General features: G+C 41.0%; 1 non-coding gene across 1 annotated transcript; it reads left to right on the forward strand.

Annotated features, from left to right (window-relative positions):
- The first annotated feature begins 19,030 nt into the window (after nucleotides 1–19,030).
- On the forward strand, nucleotides 19,031–19,137 carry LOC127133045 (small nucleolar RNA R71). Its single transcript, XR_007807041.1, has one exon. It is a non-coding gene; the product is annotated as a small nucleolar RNA R71 (small nucleolar RNA).
- The last annotated feature ends 1,057 nt before the right edge of the window (nucleotides 19,138–20,194 follow it).

Consider the following 20,194-nt stretch of genomic DNA (forward strand, 5'->3'; position numbering starts at 1 on the left):
CACATATCTGATTAGATCCATTTTGGACATCCACAAAGTGGTATGAATCAACATACACTGTCTCAGTCGGCGAGCAGCCTATGCCGAAGTACATCAAGTTTTTTCGAACAGTGAATGTATTGTTTCACAGTCGATAAACTTTTTGCTTAGGTAAATTGCATACTCTTTTCGACAAGACTAGTCATGCTGACTCAGTACGCACCTCATAGACCCCTCGAGGGCTGCCGAGTACCAGATTAACAATCATCCCCCTGGGAAGCATCGGAATCAGAAGTTCCTGCAATTTATCCTTTTTTTTTTTTTTTTTTTTTTTTTTTTTTTTTTCCGCAGGATCAATCTTGATTCTTCTGATTCGCTCACAACAAGCCTCGGTAGCTTGATGGACAACACTCCATAAGTGCACCGATTCAGACTCAACAGTATGAGTTATCTCAACCGGTCAAACAAACTTGCCCCAAGTCTACCGGATGCCCCTGTTCTGCTTGGGACTTTGTCATCATGTCATCAACATGGCATTTGCTTTCACGATGAATCATATCATAAAACAAAGTCACCGTAGACTTCTGATACGTGGCACCGGCCTAATGTGATGGAACGACATTAACTTAGAACAAAAAGGTGCCCCTTGTGTGATGGACCTGGTTTACTTCATATCTTCTGGCAACAATTCAATCCGGTCTTGGCCAAGAAGCCATCCATGAAGATAAACACTGAGACCTGAGCCATATAATCAACCAGTACCTCATTGTGATGTACCGGGAATCCATCTTTCTGATTAGCTCTGCTCGCATTTTGATAGTCTATTCACACCTTCTCTCTTTCTCATCCTTTGTCGGCCTCAGCTTTTGCCTTCTAACCTCGGCGGAGCTTGGAGTAACAATCTTGAATCGCTCCTTGTGCGGTTGAATCACCTTCTCCTCTTGTTTCAATGACCTGGCTAATTCCAGCAAATCACAATCTTCTTCGCCTTTTTTCTCTGGCATGATAGGTCGAATTGTCGAAGTCATACAGAGGTGTAACCAAATCGTTATCGGTGAGATCAGGAGAGTAATCACTTTGGAACGAAACAGAACCAAAAGGAAAGAGAATGAAAAAAAACGTTGCCATTTTTATTTGTTTTTTTTTCCTTTTTTAAATTGCAAAATTAAATGAAAAACAGGGAACACCGCTTTTAACTACAAAAACATCCATTCATTACTGATGCAAAATGTTGCATAATGAAACACATGAGATGGCCCTTACAATGGACCATTACGTTTCGGGCAAAACGTATGGCTTTCATGCAAACAAAAATTGAAATACAGAAATACTACTCTTCAGAATGAGTGACAGTGATGCTTTTGGAGGCCTTCCAGTTTCCTGGTACGCACGACTTTATCCACAACTCGAGTTCGCGGTCGCTGTCGACATCTTCACCCATTGAACGGGCATGACCAGGATCCAACATCCCTGCACTGACGAAGGTGTATGGTGGGCGACATCCTCTATTTGGTCTGGACGGCTCTTGATCCGGCTGATATCCGACCCCAAACATGTCTGCTTTTATCACGATGTCAACGATCCTTCCCCAGCCTTGGGCCTCTTTGTTCTTCACCACTTCCAGAGCTTGTTTATAAGAAGAAATGGACAACTTCTTCTCTTTCTCAGCAACAAGGGCCTTCTCTACCTGGACGGTTTCAACTGTCAGACTGGGTACTTTGCATTTTTCATTGTCCATTTCTGCTTTCTTCATCCTCTGGGTCGTGTCCTTCATCAACACACACTCTTCTGTAGTGACAGTCGCACAACAAATATCAACAACAGGGAAAGCTCCATCCTGCATCAGAGATTTTGGGACCACGGGCATTGGAACCTTTAGCTGATCCTCCTCAGTCATCTCCAATCTTTTCTTGGCCTTCTTCACCATCTTGACTTTTACAGGACCTTTTCTGGGCACAGGGTTGACATCTCCCTTCATAATCTGGGCCAAGTCAACGGTCTCGGAGTCCACCATGTCCTGGACGACATGCTTAAAAGCTCTACAGCCCTCAATGTTGTGTCCGGGCGCCCCAGAGTGAAACTCGCACTTGGCATTCTCATCATAGTTTGGTGGCCTCTTCTGCCGTTCTATGGGAATCAATATCCTTGGCCGTACTAAAGCAAGATCCATCAACCTTTGGAACAGAAGGGCGTAAGTCACGGGTGGTTCCTCAAACTGACGATCCTCTTTCTTCTTCTTCACCTGGCTTTCAGCTCTCGGTGTCTTCTGTTGAGGTGTCTGTTGTTGCTGTTGGACAGGTGATTTGCTAACAGGAGTGGATACGGTGGTAGCGTAAGGGTGATAACGATCTTTGCTACGTTCTTTCTTTGCGGGCACACCAACTGGCTCAAACTTCTTCTTGGATGGACCACTGTCGGAGGGTTTCTCTGCTACAGTACCAGAAGGTTTGTTCACTTCGGAGGACGGAGCCTTCCCCTGGACTTTCTCCACTATCAGCCATTCCTCGATCCTTTCCAATCTTTCAGACATGGCTTTCTGTCCCAAGGCAAGTCCTTGCACAACACTGAACAACTCCCTCATCATCTCTTTCAGTTCAAGGATGTCGGCGTTGGGAAGATCCATCGGCTTGGATTTGTTGACCCCCAGCAGGTTATCTGAACAGACGAGCTATGCGCACCGGTTGAATCACTGAAACCTACAAAACAGCAAATGGGTTAGTATGACTCACACATGCAATGTTTGTCCGTACCAGGAATATTCAGTCCTCTTTTTTTCTGGTTTCATCGAGACAGATAAAATTTCATCAACAACATTTTGACATCTGGATGTCTCTCAACCGGGGTTTTTAATTTAAAAATAATGGATCCTGAGTACGGACAGACATGAGTTGAATGCAGATGAATGCGAGATGATATGATGCAAATGCATGAATGCAGGCCTTTGTGCCACCAAGTCAACTGTAGACCCTCTGCTTTTCTGAATCAGTCAATCTGTGGGATCAAGTCACCATAAATCCAACTTGGGGGGGTTCCGAAATAAACGGAACCGGAGATTATATCACTTATCTTTACAGGAACAACCACTAAACGGGTGACAAACGGATCCTCTGAACAAGTACTCTCAACTCAGCCCGGGGATCCGAAATAAACGGAACCCGCTGATAAACCATGGACAGAACTCTGGCGTCCCAGAAATAAATGCCCCATAATCCATAGTCACCATCAGTACCAAGAGTCACCAACAAGTCACCAACAGTCAGCAACTGTACCTGTAATGATCAAACCCTCCCCACTCACGGGTGTTATCTAGGCCAGGGTAAAGTCGAAGAGAAACGCAACATAAATAACCTTTCGCAGAATACCATCATATACACACCTGAAGTATGTAACGACAATGTCCCACCAGGGTCTGAACTGCTCGTGATATCAATGTTCCGCTAAGTGGCGCCATACCACCCGCTTCCCATGAATCACTCTATTCCTAGGTTTCCTAGATTTCACTCATAGCCTGGGTATTGGGCCTTTTACCTCAAGTAACTCCCACCCCAACAGAGAGACACAGCACAGCCAGGTGAACAGATGAATATGAATGCAAACATTAATGCAACCATAAATGCAAACAATAGACAATGAATGCAAACAGTAAATAATGAATGCAATAAATAAACACAGCACAAAGCAACCAAAACCCTAACCTAGAGAGCGCTAGGAGAGACTCGCTCAGAGAAGATGGACCAGCATAGGTCAACTTCTCTACGTCCCCAGCAGAGTCGCCAGCTGTCGCATCACGCGAAAAACCGGCGGGAAAAGAAGAAACAACAGAGCCGCCACCGTGCGTTATTTATCCCAAAAGAGGGAAAGGAAACGCTCAGAGTAAACCTAGGAAAGAACATGGTCTCGCGACCAAAGAGTATGGGTTCGGGAGTCGGTTATGCGAAGGGAAGGTATTAGCACCCCTACGCATCCGTAGTACTCTACGGGATCCACGCACACTAGAAAGGAAAATTGGTTGCTAAACACTGCTCAAATACTCACACACGCTGGCTGAAAGAGACATAAGAAACTGACTGAAACTGACTCGGCAGGATGTCGCATCCTGGGCCTACTTAGTCTATCAGACATAGACATCAGAGTCGAAGTAGTTCGGACTGGGGAAACGACACATGCTCGCTAGGATATCGCATCCTATGCATACGTATCTTCTCGGACGAGAGAAGAATCAGAGCATTCGTAGCTCGGCTGACACATGCTAAAAAGCTAAACAAATACACACCACAAGATGGCAAACATGGAGCCCGACTACCACTCGATGGAATTACGTCAGCATCCGAACCAAAACACACACAAAAGGGCAAACGTGGAGCCCGAATGCCGATCACTGGACTTACATCAGCATCCGAACCAAACACACACACTGGAACCTAACTGCCACTCGATGGACTTACATCAGCTTCCAAGCACACAACAACACAACGAGTTAATAGGGAGTCGGGGACTCGAGCCCATAACTGTCAAGCACACACTCAAACAGACAGACAATAAATTGCTAAGGAGTCAGGCACTCGAGCCTAGCAACTGTCAGACAACACACACAAAAGAAAGAAAAGGCGCCCGGAGAGATCAGCTCAATCTCCTGCCTACATACTTCATCTGGTATGAAGATCAGGGCGATGTAGTTCCCCTACGGAGGGATAAAGGACTAGCCTAACCAGATAACAGAGGGAGACACAACTCTAGGGAGACTACGACTCGAGCCTAGATGTTGTCATGCAAAATCAACCCTAAGTTATGGTTTCTAGCTAAATGGCACGAGGGCCAACCTATCCTGGACAGGCACAAGAAAAAGCAGGGTCTCGATTGCAACTAGGGCAAGAGAAAGGGGATATCTCAATCACAACAGGGGTGAGAGAAAAGAAATAGATGTTAGTGGTTAGTCAAACTCGACAAGACATCGCATCTCGTGCCTACGTATCTCACCTGAACGTGAGAATCAGAGTTGCCGTAGTTCGGCCAAACAACTAAACATGGCTCACACAGGAAGTAAGCCACACATACCTGACCTTGCACAAGGGCAAGTCAAGCACAACCTATCTTGCACAAGGGCAAGTCTAAACTAAACCTAAAGAGGCAAAGCAAACAGGCAAACACAATCACAAGAAGCACACTCTATACACAAACAAGAGGCTCACACAAGGGTTAGGCACTGAGGCCAACTGGAATAGGGTCAAAGGTTGCTCTTAACCTTGCCATTGAGAGGCTAAGGTGAAGCAGATGAAAGGTGAAGTGAGGATGAGACCTCACAGCTCTTATCCCTGGCCAGGGAGAGCTCAAGACAAGAATGTGTGGGTTCAGAAAGTGGGAACCCTTCTACACATTTGAAACTGACTCAACTGTGCAATTGCACAAGATCTTGGGTTCTTATCTGAAATGCATCAACACAGTGGTGTGAGCAAAGCAGATGACACACTGAATAGTGGGGGATAGATTGCATATCCCTACCTTCCACCAATTGCCTCTTCTCTTAGGAGGACTTTGACTCCATGCAGGGACAAAATTAAACATCCACAAACATTGCCTCTTAAGGAGGACTTCAGACAGTTGCCTGGCCAAGTAACAGGCCAGGTCTTCCAGACTACATGAAGACAAAGAGACATACCTCAATGCAAATTGCTTATACAAGCAAAGCAAAGCAAAAGTTCACAAGGAACTAAAAGCAACTAAAGCACCTGAAACAGTCAAGCAGATGTTAGTATGCAACTTCAAACAAAACAAACAGAAACAGACACCAACAGTCAATTAGAGGCACATGGATGTGCAAGGCACAAGGCTTAAGGCATGTGAGCCAAGCCACCTACAAAACAAACAAGTTAGTCATGGCATTTAGGCAATCTCAATCAAAAGAAATTGCTCTCATTGGTCATTTGTTGGTCAACCTGAAAACACAAGCTCAAAGGTGAGTAGCAGGACCACTAGGGCAAGCCTAGGGTCAAAAGTGAATGAGAAAGTCAAAACAGCAAAGGATATCCAGTCAAAGTCAAATTTAAGCATTCAAGAAACAAACTCAATTGGATTCACACTCATATCAATCACTATCATCATTTCATGAACAGTTTAGGTCAAAACATGGCAAACAGAAGCTCATATAAGTCAACAGCAAGACTTAACTCAAAAGCAATCTTAAACATTTCCAAAAATCACCAAATAAATCATGATCAATCACAACCCACAGCATGGTAAGCATGTCAAATTTCATCTCATTTGGACAAGTGGAAGGCAGTCAATGAAAATCAGAAAGTCAAAGCAATTTTGAACATGCTCAATGAAGTCAACCAAACATGTATCAACTTAGAAAATTCATAAACCAGATATGGTGTATGATAAATGAATGGGATCAAAACCATGGCAAAGATGAGGATGTCTAGTTATCTCATGTAAAATTTCATGTCCATCCAATAAAGTATGAGAATTTCACAAATGAAATGGGAACACGTGTCACACAAGGTCAACATTTTGGCTAAGCAGGGGGGAAAATCTCAAACAATTAGGAAATGCCATAAATAATTCCAAGAAAATTCACATGTGAACTAGACATACAAGAGTAGGTTCATGCAAACAATCAGATCAATTGGAGGTCAAGAAGCATGGTAATGAAAATCATGAAGTTGGACATCAATGGTGTGACACAAATTGTCACACCCTAATTCAAAAAATCATAACTCACAAACCAACAATGATAAATTCACAAACTCTACACCAAAATCACCATGAAGGTGTCTAGTTTAAGCACAAAAAATTTGGGAACCATTGGATAAAGTATCATTATTTCACAAATGTTTTGGCAAAGTGTACAAAAATTGGTCACATGTCACAAACCCTAGCACCAATTAAAAACCAATCATCCAAAAATTCTGGAAAAAATGTGATAAAAAACTAGAGATGGAGATGAACGCCACACAAAAATTCCCATGAAATTTGGATTTGAAATAAATAAGTTATGATTTTTGCAAGTTTGTGGGACAAAGTGAAATAATTATTGAAATGAATTTATTTAAATGAATTAAAGTGGATTAGGAATTAAAAAGAGAAAAAAACACAGCCACCCATTAATCCTAGGTGGCGGTTGGCTTTGCTGAAAAAACAAAACTCAACGCTCCTTTTTAATATATGTTTCATAGAAGGCGCTAAATAAATGAATTGGCATTGCGCCCCAGTGGTAAAACACTTGGTATTTGAAGCAAAGGTCTGGGGTTCGAATCCCCCTCGCCCCAGGCCTTTTGGAATTTATTTTTACAGCAGCAGCAGAAAAACAATTACAGTAACAGCAGAAAAACAATTATAGTAGCAGCAGAAAAACAATTACAAAACAATTACAGTAGCAGCGTTTCAACAACTACAAACCCAAGTCGAAATTTTTTTTTCAAATTCAAAAACAGATATATCAAAACGTTCATCTCTTAATGCTCATCAATATTCCAAGATCAATTTACCCTAACACGAACTAACGAGGATGAACCGAGCCAAAACAAGTTCACACATCAAACTTCAATCCAACATAACTTTCAAAATAAACGACCATTTTCAATCATTCAAAGTGCAGTGTGATCAGGGAAAGGTGATCTACAAAGTGTGTATCATGGTTTTGCAAATGAAGAAGTTCGAAATTTTACCAAGTTGGATAAACGGTCGTGGTTCTGTTGCTTTTTCGTGTGTTTGGCTTGAAACAGTTACTTTAAAACCCTCCTAATGATGAATGGTGAAGGTGCTTTAACTTGCAACAGCTTGGAGTGGTCTCACACTTGGACTGTCATGGATGGAAGGTGAAGAAAAACAGTCATGCAAAGGCTGTTACAGATGGAAAATGATGTTGCAAATCAGTTCAAAATGATGCTTGGATGGTGTTTTTGGCAAGGCATGGCTTGGTCCTTTGGAAGTTTGTGACAGATTTTGATAAATGGCCAAGAATGAGTTTTTTAGAGTGAATGAAGTTCTGTTGGTTTGTTGCTGTTCTTGTGGCTGCTAGTAGTGTGTAACATGACAGAAAAAATGATGAAAAACCTGCTATGTTGTGGTACAAGGCATGGCTCATGGATATGTGGGATATAGTGGTTGCAAATTGTACTTTTCTTCCCATTTTCAAGCAATTAGGCATGGCTATGTGATGGGTGTAGGTACTTGCACGAATTTGCCTTTGTACATGCTGCAAATAATATTCCAAGCAAGTTCCAATTGGCCCCAAGTGTTAAAAATGCATAATTCAAAAAGTCAACCATTGGTCAAACTTGAATTTCACATATGCTAGGTTCAAAAATGCCATTTTGATTGGCAATGTTTTGGCTCATGAAATTTATATTTTTGGAAAGAGGGGATCAAATGTGACTTGTAGGAAAAAACCCCACCAAAATTGGCCAAATGGTTTGGGAGATATGGCCTCTTGAAGTTCAAGATTTTCTGAAATCGATTCGATCATAACTTGCCAACCACACATGGGAATTGAGAGTTATTGGACTTTTTGGAAATGGGAGAACAAGATCTTCAACTTTCATGTTGGGCAAAAATTCATTTGAGGCTTGTATCATGATGTAAGTTTGAGGATCAAGACTTTTCATTTATGGCAGGTTTCAGTTACAGGCCCAGTTTCCATTTTGGGAAATTTTTGATCTGGCTTCAAATTCTTCCATGATGGTGTTTGGCATGATGTATGATGACTATTTGGCCATGAATGAGCTCTCACAAACCAATTCCAATCATCAAATCACTGATTAAATGGACAGTTGACCAACAGTTGACTTTTAGGGTTTCTGTCTGATTGAACCTCTTCTGATGAATTCCAAACCCTAATTCCTTGAGATCTTGACTTTAAATGATGTCCCAAGACATATGAACTCTTGATTATTGATCATGGTGCCCAAATTCCACAAGAATGGCCACCATCCACTGCTTTGACTGACTGTTGACTTTCTTTGACTTTTGACTGTCTGTGTATGAACTGACGACCTCTGAGCCTTCAACCCTTGACATGAACACTTCAAAAAGACCTCCAAGTCATGTGAACTTGTTGGACAAACCCTAAGGCCTTGGCTCCTTGAGAAATGCACTTGCTTGCTTGGTTGACTGATCTCCTGATCAGTTTGACCTAATTTCTTGATTGGCTTGCACTTGAGGCAGAAGAGGCAATGCAATGCTATGCAATGGACCATGATATGCTATGACCTAATATGAAAATGTATGTACAATGATAGGTGCAAATTTGAGGTGCTACATCTAGGAATTCGTACCTTAGATTTTTGGGTAACGTCTTAAGTTCTAGGGTTGGTTTCTTTGGGTAAGGCATATGATCGGGCGTTAGTGTTACGCATTCACTTAGGCTGTCATTGTAACACCCCGATAAAAATAAGATAATTATTTAATTTAAGTTAATATTATATTTATTAATTTAATTAAATAATTGGAATTATTGGATTATTATTATTATTATTATTGGAATAATAATTATTGGAAAATATATATATGTTGGAAATAAGAAAAAGAGTCCCATTTGGTAAAGAAAGGGTTTCACGTGAAAAGCAGAGAAGCGGCTGAAAAGAGGAAAAGGGCAAAGAGACAGAGCAAGAGGAAGAAGATTGGAGAAGAGAAGAGCTTGAAGCTTAAAGATTCGCCGGATTAACTCAGGTAAGGGGGGTTTATCGTCGTTTAATGGGTATTATGGGTTAACACTGTTGTGAATTATGAAATATTGCTGTTTTGCTTGCGTTAACCGGTTAACCCAGGGCGTTAACCGGTTAACACTGTTAAAATTGGCCAGGAAGCGTGTTCTGTCCTGCGTTAACCGGTTAACCCAGGGCGTTAACCGGTTAACACTGTTGGAAATTGGAAAAATTGATATTTTAATGTTGTGAACATAATTGGTGATTGGCCTATATCGGTGTGTGATATAGTAGGGATTATTTCCCGTTGTTTTGAGTAGGATAGGTATTAGTAGAGTGTGCTAATAGTGTGATTGAATTATTTGGCATGACATAATATGATTATGTGATAAATATGCTGATGATGTGTGAAAATATGCATAATATTGTGAATGTATATATTATGTATGTAATTGTGGATGGACTGTTTTATGGCTTAGAGTGTGAGCATATGTCCATTGTGGATTGTTGTTGATGATGTTGCATTGCTAGGTGAATTAGCATGCATATTGTGGCCTTTATGGTGGTAGCTAATTCCCATGGTGAGGAATTAGTGAGTAAATCATTGTGGATTGTTGTTGATGTTTGCATGCTAGGTGATTAGCGTGCATAGCATAGCCCTTGGGGTGGTAGCTAATTCCCATGGTGAGGAATTAGTGAGTGAGTCACTAGGTCTCAAATGAGTGGGACTAGTGGGCTTGGTAGCCGTATCTGGATTTGATCGGTGAGGTTGAACTATATGTTCACGAACAGTCGGTACCGCATGCATGGAGTCTCATTGCATAATGTATGTATGGCGTATAATATGAATGGATGTATTCCAATATTATACGTGTGTTTGTGTTGGCATTGAGTATGAGTATGAATTGTGTTGGTATTGAGTATGATATTTGAGTTGATGTGCCGTTACTGAATGTGTGATATGATTAGGGTGATGAAATGTGTTAAATTACTTAACATTGCATGATATTTTATAATGCTTATTATATCGATTGAGGAACTCACCCTTACAACTATTTTTCAGGTAACGAGCAGTGATTGAGTAGGAGCTAGTGCTTGAAGTCTAGTGTAGTTCCTTAGTGGGTCATGCCCTGGTAGATGTAACATCGGGATGGGATGTTTTAAATGCTTATTGTTGGTTGTGAACCAGTTTACATGTAATATGCTACATGTTTTGCATGATTGATTTAATCTCTATCCGCTGCGTATTGTGCAAATGCTTTATGTTTTGAATTAATAAAAGAGCATGACAGTTATCATGGTGAATGGTGTGAAGTAATTGTGTGACACCCTTAATTGCATATCTACTCTGATTGATATATGTTGTTATTTTAATTAAATATTTGGGGTATTTTAGAAGGGTGTTACATTAGTGGTATCAGAGCATAGTCGGTCGAGTCGAGTCGTAATTATTCTGTTTCCCTGTACGTGATAGGTGTTGTGTAACCCTATCAGTACTTATTGTTTTAGTTTGTTGGGTTTTCAGAATAGAGATGGCTGGAAGAGGTAGAGATGATGCTGCGATTGCTGAGGCTCTGGGTATGCTAGCTGGAGTACTTGGAGGGAATCCGAATGTTGTGGGAATGGGAGCTGCTCGTCAACTGAGTGAGTTCCAGAAGAACAATCCTCCAATGTTCAAGGGAGCATACGATCCAGATGGTGCTCAGAAGGGGTTGAAGGAGATCGAGAGGATCTTCCGAGTGACTGAGTGTGCCGATAACCAGAAGGTCAGGTTCGATACGCATATGCTGTCAGAAGAAGCAGATGATTGGTGGGTTGCTACCCGCACCGAGTTGGAAGCAGCTGGGAATGCTGAGATCACTTGGGCGGTGTTCAGAGAGAGATTCCTGAGGAAGTACTTTCCAGAGGATGTCAGAGGAAAGAAAGAGATAGAGTTCTTAGAATTGAAGCAGGGCAATCGGTCTGTTACTGAGTATGCTGCTAAGTTCACAGAGCTGTCGAAGTATTACACTCCCTATGATGAGGCTACTAGGGAATTCTCGAAATGTGTGAAGTTTGAGAACGGGTTACGTCCCGAGATTAAGCAGGCTATTGGGTATCAACGGATTAGAGTGTTTTCTGATTTGGTTGACTGTTGCAGGATTTTTGAACAGGATACCAAAGCCAGAGCGGAGAGCTATCAGCAGAGGGTTGATAGGAAAGGCAAGAATCAGAATGATCGTGGGAAACCGTATGCAGCTGGCAAAGGTTTCCAGAGACAGAGTGGGATGAAGAGGCCTAGTGGGGGAGACTCCAGTGCCCCTGCTAAGTGTTTCAGATGTGGTCAGGCTGGACATCGTATCCATGAGTGTACCAGTAATGAGAAGAAGTATTTCAAGTGTGGAAAAGGTGGTCATTTGGCTGCAGAGTGCCGGTCGAAGACTGTGACTTGTTTCAACTGTGGAGAAGTGGGTCATATCAGTCCACAGTGTCCTAAGCCGAAGAAAGAGAACCAGTCGGGAGGCAAGGTCTTTGCTTTATCGGGTTATGAGACTTTTGCAGATGATCGTTTGATCCGAGGTACGTGTTATATTAATGGTTTTCCTCTTGTAGCTATTATTGACACAGGTGCGACTCATTCCTTTATATCTTTGGATTGTGCTGTGAAACTTAAATTAGAGATATCTGAGATGCATGGAAGTATGGTGATTGATACTCCTGCGAAGGGTTCAGTGACTACTACTTCAGTTTGTTTAAATTGTCCTTTGAGTATTTTTGGTAGAGACTTTGGGATGGACCTAGTGTGTCTTCCACTAGTGCAGATTGATGTTATCTTGGGTATGAACTGGTTGGTGTTTAACCGAGTTTATATCAACTGTTTTGATAAGACTGTGATCTTTCCTGAGATTGAGGAAGGAAAAAGTTTGTTTCTATCAGCAAGGCAGGTGAATGAGGCAGTAGCAGATGGGGCAGAGTTGTTTATGCTGTTAGCGACTTTGGAGGCTAAAGATAAATTGGCGATTTGTGATCTAGCCGTGGTGTGTGATTTTCCTGATGTGTTTCCTGAAGAAGTGAATGAATTACCGCTAGAGCGTGAAGTTGAGTTCTCGATTGATTTGGTACCTGGTACTAGGCCGATATCGATGGCTCCATACCGTATGTCTGCTGTTGAGTTAGCTAAATTGAAGAGTCAGCTGGAAGATCTGTTGGATAAGAAATTTATTCGTCCGAGTGTGTCACCGTGGGGTGCACCAGTGTTATTGGTTAAGAAGAAAGAAGGTACTATGAGGTTGTGTGTGGACTACAGGCAACTGAATAAAGTGACGATCAAGAATCGGTATCCTTTGCCGAGGATTGATGATTTGATGGATCAGTTAGTTGGTGCGAGTGTGTTCAGCAAAATAGATTTGAGGTCGGGATATCATCAGATACGTGTGAAAACTGAGGATATTCAGAAGACTGCTTTCAGAACAAGGTATGGACATTATGAGTATTCTGTAATGCCTTTTGGTGTGACTAATGCGCCTGGAGTATTTATGGAGTATATGAATAGGATTTTCCATCCGTACCTAGACAAGTTTGTTGTGGTGTTTATTGATGATATTTTGGTGTATCCGAAATCTGAAGAAGAGCATGCTGAGCATTTGAGGGTGGTTTTAGGAGTTCTACGAGAAAAGAAGTTATTTGCTAAACTGTCCAAGTGTGAATTTTGGTTAGAAGAGGTTAGTTTTCTTGGTCATGTGATTTCAAGAGGTGGTGTTGCTGTTGATCCTTCTAAGATAGAAGCGGTATCTAAGTGGGAAGCTCCGAAGTCAGTTTCTGAGATAAGGAGTTTTCTTGGACTTGCAGGTTATTATAGGAAATTCATTGAGGGATTTTCTAAGTTGGCGTTACCGTTGACGATGTTGACTAGAAAGGGGCAAGCGTTTGTTTGGGACTCAAAATGTGAGGAAGGTTTCCAAGAGTTAAAGAGAAGGTTAACTATTGCTCCTGTTCTAATATTACCAAGTCCGTCAGAATTATTTGAGGTTTTCTGTGATGCTTCATTACTGGGTTTGGGTGGTGTTTTGATGCAGAATAAGCAGGTTGTAGCTTATGCTTCGAGACAACTGAGGGTTCATGAGAGGAACTATCCGACACACGATTTAGAGTTGGCAGCTGTGGTTTTTGTTCTGAAGTTATGGAGGCATTACTTGTACGAGTCAAGATTTGAGGTTTTCAGTGACCATAAAAGTTTAAAGTATTTGTTTGATCAGAAAGAGCTGAATATGAGACAAAGGAGATGGTTAGAGTTTCTGAAGGATTATGACTTTGGTTTGAATTACCATCCGGGTAAAGCAAACGTAGTGGCTGATGCATTGAGTCGGAAATCATTGCATATGTCTATGTTAATGGTTAGAGAATTGGATTTAATTGAGCAGTTTAGAGACTTGAGTTTGGTGTGTGAGAGTACTCACAATAGTGTTAAATTGGGAATGTTGAAGTTAACGAGTGGTATTCTGGATGAGATTAGAGAGGGTCAGAAATCCGATGTGCTTTTGGTTGATAAGTTGACTCTAGTGAATCAAGGTCAAGGTGGTGAATTCAGAGTTGATGAGAATGGTGTTTTGAAATTTGGTAATCGGGTGTGTATTCCGGATGTTACCGAGCTTAAGAAGAGTATTCTTGAGGAAGGACATCGTAGTGGCCTGAGTATTCATCCTGGGGCTACGAAGATGTATCATGATTTGAAAAGGTTATTTTGGTGGCCGGGAATGAAAAAAGAAATTGCGAGTTTTGTTTATTCCTGTTTGACTTGTCAGAAGTCAAAGATTGAGCATCAGAAGCCGTCTGGGCTAATGCAACCGTTGGTTATTCCAGAGTGGAAGTGGGATAGTATCAATATGGATTTTGTTTCTGGTTTACCGAGAACAATTAAGAATTTTGAAGCTATTTGGGTGATTGTTGACAGATTGACAAAATCGGCCCATTTCATTCCGATCAGAATGGATTATCCGTTAGAGAGATTAGCCGAGTTGTATATTGAGAAAATTATAAGTTTGCATGGTATTCCGTCGAGTATTGTTTCGGACAGAGATCCTAGATTTACATCGAAGTTCTGGGAAGGTTTGCAGAGGGCTTTGGGAACTAAGCTGAGATTGAGTTCTGCATATCATCCGCAGACTGATGGTCAGACTGAGAGGACGATTCAGTCATTGGAAGATCTTTTGAGAGCTTGTGTTTTGGAAAAGGGAGGTGCTTGGGATTGTTATTTACCTTTGATTGAGTTTACCTACAACAATAGTTTTCATTCGAGCATTGGTATGACACCGTTTGAAGCTTTGTATGGTAGGAGATGTCAGACGCCTTTATGTTGGTATGAGTCCGGTGAGAGTGTTGTGGTTGGACCGGAGATTGTTCAACAGACTACGGAAAAGATTAAGATGATTCAGGAGAAGATGAGATTTGCTCAGAGTCGTCAGAAGAGTTATCACGACAAGAGGAGGAAGGCACTTGAGTTCCAAGAGGGAGATCATGTGTTTCTTCGTGTTACTCCGATAACTGGGGTTGGTCGAGCTTTGAAGTCGAAGAAGTTGACACCTCGATTTATTGGTCCTTATCAGATTTTGGAGAGGATAAGGGAGGTAGCCTATCGTATCGCTTTACCGCCGTCACTTGCGAATTTGCATGAGGTTTTTCATGTGTCTCAGTTGAGGAGGTACGTTCCTGATCCGTCGCATGTAGTCCAAAAAGATGATGTACAGGTGAGAGATAACCTGGCTGTTGAAACATCACCTATGAGGATCGAGGATCGAGAGTTGAAGCAGTTGCGGGGTAAAGAGATTGCTTTGGTAAAGGTAGCTTGGGGAGGACCAGCAGGTGGCAATGTGACTTGGGAACTTGAGAGTCAGATGAAGGAGTCTTATCCGGAGTTATTCGCTTGAGGTATGTTTTCGAGGACGAAAACTCTTTTAGTGGGGGAGAGTTGTAACACCCCGATAAAAATAAGATAATTATTTAATTTAAGTTAATATTATATTTATTAATTTAATTAAATAATTGGAATTATTGGATTATTATTATTATTATTATTGGAATAATAATTATTGGAAAATATATATATGTTGGAAATAAGAAAAAGAGTCCCATTTGGTAAAGAAAGGGTTTCACGTGAAAAGCAGAGAAGCGGCTGAAAAGAGGAAAAGGGCAAAGAGACAGAGCAAGAGGAAGAAGATTGGAGAAGATAAGAGCTTGAAGCTTAAAGATTCGCCGAATTAACTCAGGTAAGGGGGGTTTATCGTCGTTTAATGGGTATTATGGGTTAACACTGTTGTGAATTATGAAATATTGCTGTTTTGCTTGCGTTAACCGGTTAACCCAGGGCGTTAACCGGTTAACACTGTTAAAATTGGCCAGGAAGCGTGTTCTGTCCTGCGTTAACCGGTTAACCCAGGGCGTTAACCGGTTAACACTGTTGGAAATTGGAAAAATTGATATTTTAATTTTGTGAACATAATTGGTGATTGGCCTATATCGGTGTGTGATATAGTAGGGATTATTTCCCGTTGTTTTGAGTAGGATAGGTATTAGTAGAGTGTGCTAATACTGTGATTGAATTATTTGGCATGACATAATATGATTATGTGATAAATATGCTGATGATGTGTGAAAATATGCATAATGTTGTGAATGTATATATTATGTATGTAATTGTGGATGGACTGTTTTATGGCTTAGAGTGTGAGCATATGTCCATTGTAGATTGTTGTTGATGATGTTGCATTGCTAGGTGAATTAGCATGCATATTGTGGCCTTTATGGTGGTAGCTAATTCCCATGGTGAGGAATTAGTGAGTAAATCATTGTGGATTGTTGTTGATGTTTGCATGCTAGGTGATTAGCGTGCATAGCATAGCCCTTGAGGTGGTAGCTAATTCCCATGGTGAGGAATTAGTGAGTGAGTCACTAGGTCTCAAATGAGTGGGACTAGTGGGCTTGGTAGCCGTATCTGGATTTGATCGGTGAGGTTGAACTATATGTTCACGAACAGTCGGTACCGCATGCATGGAGTCTCATTGCATAATGTATGTATGGCGTATAATATGAATGGATGTATTCCAATATTATACGTGTGTTTGTGTTGGCATTGAGTATGAGTATGAATTGTGTTGGTATTGAGTATGATATTTGAGTTGATGTGCCGTTACTGAATGTGTGATATGATTAGGGTGATGAAATGTGTTAAATTACTTAACATTGCATGATATTTTATAATGCTTATTATATCGATTGAGGAACTCACCCTTACAACTATTTTTCAGGTAACGAGCAGTGATTGAGTAGGAGCTAGTGCTTGAAGTCTAGTGTAGTTCCTTAGTGGGTCATGCCCTGGTAGATGTAACATCGGGATGGGATGTTTTAAATGCTTATTGTTGGTTGTGAACCAGTTTACATGTAATATGCTACATGTTTTGCATGATTGATTTAATCTCTATCCGCTGCGTATTGTGCAAATGCTTTATGTTTTGAATTAATAAAAGAGCATGACAGTTATCATGGTGAATGGTGTGAAGTAATTGTGTGACACCCTTAATTGCATATCTACTCTGATTGATATATGTTGTTATTTTAATTAAATATTTGGGGTATTTTAGAAGGGTGTTACAGTCATCTTGGTATTCCTTACTTAAATTTACATCTTCAAAAGTAGGAGGCCTTAGAATTTTCAGTATTTCGGAGTATGATGTTTGTTCATTCTCCATCTCTCTTATGCATTCTTCGATGACATCTAGTAGACAACAGGTATCCTCTATAGCTGGTGCCTTTAGGAATTGTGTCAAAATGAGTTCGACTTTTTCCTCACCAACTTCAAAGATTAGCTTGCCTTTCTTAACATCTATAATAGCTCCGGCTCTAGCAAGGAATAATCTTTCTAATATGATAAGGATTTTGGAATCCTCTTTTATATCCATGATTATAAAATCATTAGGAATACAGAATTGTCCTATGCGCACCAGAACGTTTTCTAGCATACCTACGGGAAATTTAACAGAATGATCTGCAAGTTGTACGGACATCGTCGTAGGTCTTAGTTCTCCCATTTTTAGCCTTTCGCATATGGACAAAGGCATTAAACTAATACTGGCTCCTAAGTCGCATAGTGCTTTGTCGATGACAAACTTTCCGATTACACAGGGTATGGAGAAACTACCCGGGTCTTTCAGCTTATGAGGCATATTGTTTTGTATTATGGCGCTACACTCAGCAGTAAGTGTAACAATTTCGTTATCCTCTATCTTCTTCTTGTTAGATAATATTTCTTTGAGAAACTTAGCATATGAGGGCATTTGAGTGATGGCTTCTGTAAAGGGTATTATGATATTCAATTATTTTAGAAGCTCTACGAATTTTTTAAATTGTCGTACACTTTTAGATTTAACAAGTCTTTAAGGATAAGGGATAGGGGTTTATACGGTGGTGGAGGCATATAAGGTTCTTCTTTCTCTATGGCCTCTTCGTTTTTATCTTCCTCTTTTTCTTCTTCCTTCTCAGTTACCTTACCGGGGTCTTGATGCATGGATGGGTTTTGAGTTCTAGGGTCGGTCGGTCTGTCTAGTTCTGTCCCACTTCGTAGTATAATAGCATTTGCATGACCTTTCGGGTTTGGTTGCGGCTGTCTAGGAAATGTGCCTGCGGGAGCAGCAATAGGTGCTTGTTGTTGAGCCACTTGCGAGATTTGTGTTTCCAACATTTTGTTGTGGGTGGCTAATGCGTCTACCTTGTTTGCTAACTGCTTGATTTGCTCACTAGTGTGTATGTTTTGATTTAGGAAATCCTTATTTGTTTGGGCTTGGGTAGCTATGAAGTTTTCCATCATTATTTCTAAGTTTGATTTCCTATGAGCATTTTGAGTATTTGTGATAGCTTTATGATATCCTGGTGGTACAATAGGTGCTTGGTTAGGTGCATACAATGCATTATTGTTTTTGTACAAAAAGTTAGCATGGGTCTTCCAACCTGGGTTATAGGTGTTTGAGTAAGGGTTTCCTTGAGCATAGTTCACCTGGTCTGTGGAGGTTCCTGTCAAGAGTTGACATTCTGGGGCCGTATGCCTTTGAACTCCGCATATCTCGCAGTTTGGTGCTACGGCAGCCACGATGGCTACCAGTGTTATGGTCAAGCTGTCTATCTTTTGAGTAAGAGCATCTACCTTGGCGTTGACATGGTCAAGACAGCTTAATTCGTACATGCCGCCTTTCTTTTGAGGTTTCTCTATAGAGGTTCTTTCGCTTCCCCATTGGTAATGATTCTGGGCCATACTTTCGATGAGTTGATAGGCCTTATTGTATGGTTTATCCATCAATGCGCCACCTGCGGTGACGTCTATCATCAATCTTGTATTGTACAAGAGACCATTGCAAAAGGTATGGATGATCAACCATTCTTCTAGACCGTGATGTGGACAAAGCCTCATCATGTCTTTGTATCTCTCTCAAGCTTCAAAAAATGATTCATTATCCTTTTGTTTAAACCCATTTATTTGGGCTCTTAGCATAGCCATCTTACTAGGTGGGAAATATCGGGCTATGAAAACTTTCTTCAACTCGTTCCATGTAGTGACAGAGTTGGATGGTAGAGACTGGAGCCAAGCTCTAGCTCTATATCTTAATGAAAATGGGAAAAGACGTAGTCTTATAGCTTCTCGGCTGACACCATTCTCTTTCACTGTGTCTGCGTATTGCAAAAATACTGAAAATGTAGGTTCGGGTCCTCCGTGGGACTACCTGAAAATTGGTTTTGCTGTACAGCTGATAACAGTGAAGGTTTTAGCTCAAAATTATTAGCCTCGATGGCAGGGGCAGCAATGTTGTTATGTGGTTCATCTTGTGAAGGGATTTCATAGTACTTAAGAGGACAGTTTTGCACTCCTTCGGCCATCTCTGGTTGAATAATTGATTCTGAAGTAGGGATGTTAAGGTCAGGAAGATTTAGCTTGATACGATGTTCTCGTATCAAGTCTCGTATCCGGCGTTCTAATCTAAGATAACGCTCAGGTTCGTCGAACTGTAGCTTTAATTTCTCGCCTTGAGAGCGAGTACTTGGCATACACTCGACAATTGTAGAAAGGGAAAAAGAATTGTTTGCCTTAGTCTATACAGGGAAACATTGGAGTTACGATATTGACTAAATTAGTCCCCGGCAACGGGGCCAAAAACTTGATCGTGACTTAGTAAGTCTATGGGAATCGTAACTGCAAGTGCACAGTCCTATCACGTAGTTTTAAAGATTATCGAACCCACAAGGACTAATAATCGAACGTATCGTTATCTAATGTTACTATATAAATCTAAGGCTGATGATCGTTCTAAGATTTGTGGGATGAAGAGAAATAGCTATAACGTAAATAGAATATTAATAAAGATATGAGATAAAGGGGATATCGGTATGTAACGCATCAACCTTCGGGGATCCGATAGATAGTTGGTGTAATCTTATTGGTCAAAATATTCTTCAGTAGAAATTATTTATAGAAAGGACTTAGTCTCACACTCTCGTTTTTATTGACCCTAACCATACTCCTAAACCAGAAGGCTTGGCTCTCGTGGTCTCAT

Source organism: Lathyrus oleraceus, chromosome 3 (genome assembly GCF_024323335.1).
Source record: "Lathyrus oleraceus cultivar Zhongwan6 chromosome 3, CAAS_Psat_ZW6_1.0, whole genome shotgun sequence".
NCBI lineage: Eukaryota > Viridiplantae > Streptophyta > Magnoliopsida > Fabales > Fabaceae > Lathyrus > Lathyrus oleraceus.